Here is a 6842-nt window from a genome sequence, read left to right as displayed (position 1 = left end):
GATTGATTGGGGTTGGTCTGGGGACACTCACGCATATAATGACCAGATTCCCCACACTTGAAACAAGTCACGGAACTGGTACGTGGAGGAGCATTATTGGTTGGACCCCCATAGGGCTTGGCTGGAGCAGACTGTTGTACAGGGCGAGGCGCCTGAAAAGTTGGCCTCGGTGTGAACCTGGGTGGCAGGGCGGTGTTGGGTACCCACACGCGGCGCTTCTGAGGACCCGCACCGGATGAGGAACCCATGTCACGTCCATGCTTGCGTGTTGTGTCATAGTCAGTCTGACCAGTTTCAGCATTGATGGCTTTGTTGACAAGTTTCGAAAAAGATGTGCACTCATGCAGACGGAGGTCGCGGCGAAGCTCAGGACTAAGGCCCTTACGGAACCTTGCTTGCTTCTTGGCGTCAGTAGAAACTTCCTCAGTTGCATATCGGGCGAGCTTACCAAACTCCCTGCTATAGGCATCCACAGAAAGTCGGCCTTGGGTGAAATTGCAAAATTCTTCACGCTTACGGTCCATGAGACCCTCCGGAATGTGATGTTCACGGAAAGCCTCGCTGAATTCAGCCCAAGTTGTGACATGGCCCGCTGGGCGCATAGCTCCATAATTCTCCCACCATAGACTGGCGGGGCCTTCAAGATGATATGCAGCAAAGGTGACCTTGTCAGCCTCCGCTACCAGCGCGGAACGCAGTTTGTGAGAGATACTGCGAAGCCAGTCATCAGCGTCGAGAGGCTCGACGGAGTGGTGGAACGTGGGTGGATGCAATTTGATAAAATCACTGAGTGACACCACGTTAGCCCTCTAATGGTGTGCTGTATTCTGTTCAATACGCTCCAACAAACGGTTTGTCTCCCGCTTGTTTCTCTCAGCTTCCATCATCACCTCGGCTAGTGAAGGAGGATGAGGCAGATTTTCATTCCTGGCTTCACTGCCTTCGGCCTACTCTTGGGAAGCAGGGTTAGCGCGCGTGTTGACCATCCTAGGTAATCAAGACAATGATTTAGTCAGAATGATAAAATTCCGACATAGGATACATAATGTAAGGAATAACTCGGAATGCAAGATGATCATCCGTATGACATGGTAGATACAGAAACTGCTTCTTTTATTCCATCGTCATACACACCATACAGGGTTTAGTACAAGACCAAACAAAGTACTATTACGATGAAAAGAGGATTACATCTCATCGGAGGCATTCCAAGCTCCTATACATTATTTTTCTACATCTCCGGAAAGAGTACAAACTAGGTCATATCCCACGAGTCACGCAGGACGATAGACGACACAGCTAGTGCGAACTAGTGATACTACTACTAACTCAGACCGATCCGTAGTAGTCCTCGTAGAAGTCACCTCCATAACCTGGAAGTTCAACATGATCATCCGGAAACAGACGGTCTCGCGGAGCTTGTGGACCATAGGGGCTAGGATGAGGCCTTGGACCAACAAACGGTGGCCTGCGGGGACCGCGAGGTGGGGTGATGCCTCCTACATCACGCCAAACCATCACGTCTGGCAGAGCAGATCTCACAGGATAGAGATCGCGCATATCTGAATATCCAGCTTGCACCGCCGGTGCGAACCGAGTCAAAGTGGCCCAGTGGTCAGCACGGGTATTGAAGAGCTCTAACCTTAAGGCCCGATTTTCACGGTCCTTATCCTCGAGCATCTCAGCAGTGGTGCGAGTCCGTGAATCCTCCTGAGTGGAGTCAGCATAGATAGCCTGGAGATACCCTTGTGCTCCCGGAAGTGATCCTGGCATATACCGGAAGTCAGAGTCCCGAAATAAACCAGATCTGACTCGCATAATGGTCATCATAGAGTAGGCGGCATCCTGCACAGCCATCTCGATAGTAACCCCGAGTCCATAGGAACAGTGAAGAGGCTCGGTGGATCCAGGATAAGATGGAAATATCCTGACAGTGCAGAGATACTGGCTTTGATTAAAATCTCGGAATTGCTCTTCGACCGTGTACTCAGGATACCAGCGGTATCCAGCCTCAGTCATTACCCTGACCAACTTAGCAGTATGGCCGGGTACATCTAGGCATCGAGTCAGGCGAACCACTTGATTGAGGTCGCGAGTGGCCATCTGAAAGCACAATCATAATGCAAAGGCATTAGAATTCCTAGCAAAATTTCGGCAGCGTAACAGCTGTAAATGCTCAAAAAGGATATTGAGACATTTGACAAAGGATTTCGTACACACTCAACATCATCACATCAGAGTTCTGGAACCATCCTAACAACATAATGTGGTAGTAGAACTGAACTAGGCTTGTAACCATCAAACTTATAGGGTACTACTGATTAGTAACTCGTGATCCTGATAGAGAGAACAGATCCTAATTCCTTAACCCCCGGTGGAAGAATGGACTGACTCAGATCAGAAAGTCATAAGGTATAAGGAGTAAAAAGAGCCTTACGTTCCAACCCACAAACAATTCCCCTACATATAACTAAAGAATTTCTAGACTCAACATCGACCAGTTTGGCTTGGAGAACCTACAGGCAGTCCGGCTCTGATGCCAACGCTGTCAGGACCCCGACTCGATGTCACATCGATCTAGCTGGTAACACCTCATATCACTTTGCGGCCTCACGCACGGTATCCCCACGGGTGTCGTCTTACCTTTTCCCGGGACCGTTTGCGCCTTTTGGCTCACGTATATGATAGTGTCGCTAGCATCCATATGATAAAGAGCCCGGGTTGACATGACTAGTCGTAAACCCAAAGCGGCACAGACTTACAGGGACAGGCATCCATGACCCAGCTTCGAACGTGTCGGTCATCAGCAAGTGGGTCCGGGCTGTAGCACTGGGCTAGCAGGACTCCGGTAAACCGGGCTGTAGCGGGCTAACAGGACTCCGGTACTCAAAGCGTGACATTTCCCCGAAGGGACAGACACAGGAACGAAGAAGGACACATGCCGGCCAGCCTAAGTGTTCCAGAGCAGTAGCAAGCTACCATGGCTCAGCGGTAACACTAGGAGACATTTCCCGGTAAGAGAGGCTACTAAAGATAAACAACTAGATAGTCAGATCCCACACATACCAAGCATTTCACTCATACACACAATATGCTCAATATGTGCAAATACAACGAAGCATCACAACATGACTCTATGACACAAGTACTTTATTTAAGGCTCAGGGAGCCATACATATCATACACAAAGGTACGGGTCTCGCGACCCAACATACAAGTCATACAGTCATACAAGCCAACAGCGGAAGTAACTTGTCTGAGTACAGACAACTAGTAAAATAAAAGAGGCTTGGAAAGCCTAGCTATACTACGTGGTCCTTCACAAGCTCAGGGTCACCACCTGGGTCTTTAGCCTACTCGTTGATGTCAACGTCTACATAGAACCCATCAGAAGGGGTTGCAGCGTCTTCTGTAAAAATGTAGATTATAGCAACATGAGTACAAAGGTACTCAGCAAGACTTACATCAGATCCTACATACATGCATAGTATCAAGAAGGGTTGGTGGAGTTATTGCAGCAAGCCAGCTTTGACTCTTGGCTAGACTATCCTACGATACTCCAACTTGAAATAGTTTTGCGCACACGAGTCCACTATTCACCACTTCAATACACTACCGAGGATCCACCTCCGTCTTTCTACGGAAGAGCCATCCTCGGCACTCACACTTATCTTGAGGCTTTTAGTAGTTTCCATTTACTTGTCTATGAACTGTATAGGCAACCAAGTAGTCCTTTACCGCGGACGCGGCTATTCGAATAGATCATGTTAACCCTGCAGGGGTGTACCTCTTCACACACGCTCTCACCACTTACCGTCGTTTACACGACATGTACTCGGCAACCTTCAAGCGGAAGCCCAACGTGGGTGTCGGCCACGACCTACCTAATCACCTAAGCCTCCAGTCCAGGTTTATCGCCTATTCAGGTTCCATCCGCAAGGAGTCCGGCCGAAGTTTCCCATACGGCCCCGAACGATGTGAACAGGGTTCCCGAGATACCTAACGGGTACTCGGTACACCGTGCCACGTACCTACCGCATCACAGCCCACCCCTACGGTCAGCGCTGTCCACGGCCTCCAGTAGGCTACAACACCAGAAACTACTTGCAACTCCTGGACGGAGAACTAGGGTGAATAAGAAGTCGAGATGGTCCATTGGTTTCGGGCCCAATGCATGGTAGTAGCTGATTCTTAAATCACACATACAGATCTCAGTGCTTAAGGTCGGCTTCAATGAAACAACCCACCATGTACTCCTACATGGCCTCTCATCGATACCTTTACCAAATCGTGTTCACCACACCACTCTCATTACCGACGTAATCATTTCACTCTAGCCCATCACCCAGATGAACCAGACCTGACACGACTCTAAGCATAGCAGGCATAGCAAGGTAGGAACAACACAAACATATGGCTCAAACAACTCCTACACATGCTAGTGGGTTTCATCTAGTTACTGTGGCAATGACAGGTCATGCAGAGGAAATGGGTTCAACTACCGTAGCACACAGCAGTTTGAATCGCGTTGTCTTAATGCAGTAAAAGAGAGCAGGAGCGAGAACATGGGATTGTATCGATATGATCAAATGGTTGGTTGCTTGCCTGATGGTTCGATGCACGGATACGGTTCTTCGTTAGGGTAATCACGGTACTCCTCGGGGACAGATCCTGTCGCAAAGGACATCGATACACAAGCATCACCAAACAATGTGCAACAATATGATGCATGCATGAAACATGGCAATATGAGTGTGTTGGGCTAATGCAACTAAAACTAGAAGTGTTTGAACAAATTTGAATCAAGGATTCAAATTTCAAATTCAAATATGGCCTTTTAAAGTGCTTTTCCTTGTTCTGATTAAAACATCAATTTAACTTGTTTGATCATGCATGAAAATGGTACAGATGGATAGATTGGATTTTTCTGATCATTTTTCATATATAATTTGTCCAATTTGGAGTTACAGAATAAAAGTTATGAATTTTTGAAGTTTAAATAATATTCTGGAATTTCCTGATTTAAATTAATTCCAGAAATACAATTATTGTGTCAGCATGACGTCAGCATGACGTCAGTGGTCAACTGTGGCTGGCTGAGGTCAAACCTGACGTGTGGGGGCCACACGTCAGTGACAGGGGGGGTTAAACAGGATTAAATTAATCCTAATTACTAATTAGTGGCGCTGGGGCCCACTGTCAGTGTCAGGGGGGTTGACTAACAGTAGTTAGCGCTAACCTAACCACCTGGCCGGCAGGGCCCACGCGTCAGTGACCCTGGGGGGTCAAACCCCAGGTCGGCCAAGTCAAACCCCACCGGCGACATGACGCCGGCGAGGTCCGAGACGGCGGCGAAAGTGCTTTTTGCCATTCCGGCAACCAAATGGACGGCGGAAGGCATCTACGTGTTGCTGAGGTTGAGCCGCGTCTATTGGTGGTGGTGGTTGGGCTCGGGGTGGCCGGAGTTGACGGCGGCGAGCTCGGCTGCGGCGGCCGGAGTTCGGGTGCGGTCGGGATCAGCGTTGCAGGGGGTTTGGGGAGGCGTTGGTGCATGCTACGTGCTCCTGGTGAGGTGGGGAGCACGATGGTGTGCTCGGTTGGGCGCTACGGCGACCGTGGCCACGACGGCGACATCGCCGGCGGCGTGGAGCTCTCGGCCGAGGTGGGGCTAGGGCCTAGAGGTCGAAAGAGACCAGGGGAGAAGGGGAAAACGATCCGGGAGCTCACCGCGGAGCTGCAGGGATGGTTAGCGGGCTCGGGGACGCGCTGGTGACGGTGAATTCGACGGCGACGACGGTCGGAGCCCGAAGAGGGGAACGGCGACGTGGCGGCGATGCAGGGCTTCCGGGGACCCATGTAGCGGTGGGGAGGAAGAGGGAGTCGAGGCGGAGCTTCTGAGCTAGTCGGGGGAGCGAGGGGTGGCCGGGGACGATGGCTATGGCGAACGGCGGCGACGGTCGTGTTCGGCCGAGCGAGAGAGAGAGCGAGGGAGAGCCGGGGGAGAGTGAGAGAGAGCAGGGGGGATCGGGACGGGTTGCGGGCGTCGTCCACGCGGCCAGGAGGTCGTCGGCAAGCAGGAGGTGGCCGCGCGGCCGTGCGCGCGCGAGCACGCAGCAGCTTCGGGGCGTGGGGAGGAAGACGACGGAGGGCTACAGTGCTGGGCTGGGTCGGCTGCTGGCTGGGCCGGCCAGCTGGCTGGGCCGCACAGGTAAGTTTTCCTCCCTTTTTCTCTGTTTCTGTTTTTTATTTAATATATCTGCAACTTTGTTGAATTAGATAAAATACCTAGGCAACTTCAAAAATCACCAAACTATTCCTGGCCCATAGTTGGATTATTTCCAACATGAAACATTTTAGTTTGGAGATATTTGAGCATTTAAATATTTTATATTATTTTAAATGCCCAAATTCAAATATTTATGATTTAATTCAAAAACCCTAAGATGGCCTAGGAAAATGTGCACCATTTTTGGCAGAGGTTCTGAACCAAGACAAAAATGATGGGTATTTTAGAAGGGCATTTCAGGTTCATTGAAAAATTATTTTAGTAACCCTAGTTGGTTTCAGAGGGGACTGGGGGTTCTGTCATCCCCATTTCAAGTTTTTGATGAATGAGTAAACATGATGCAACACTCTAATGCATGACTAGCTAGGGTGTGACACTATACCACGCGGTTTCCTTGCTCCTCGATATCGGAAAGAATACTTCCGTTCGCCAACATGTGGGACGTCGACCATCCTGGTCCACTTGCCATGCACGCAGAACTCCAAGGGAGAGTCACCCAGGTCGTCGCTCCGCAGTAACAATGACTAATGAGCCGTCAAATTACAGGCCCACTTCC

The sequence above is a fragment of the Triticum aestivum genome, chromosome 2B, assembly GCF_018294505.1.
Source record: "Triticum aestivum cultivar Chinese Spring chromosome 2B, IWGSC CS RefSeq v2.1, whole genome shotgun sequence".
Taxonomy (NCBI): Eukaryota; Viridiplantae; Streptophyta; class Magnoliopsida; order Poales; family Poaceae; genus Triticum; species Triticum aestivum.
This window is presented reverse-complemented; position numbering follows the sequence as displayed.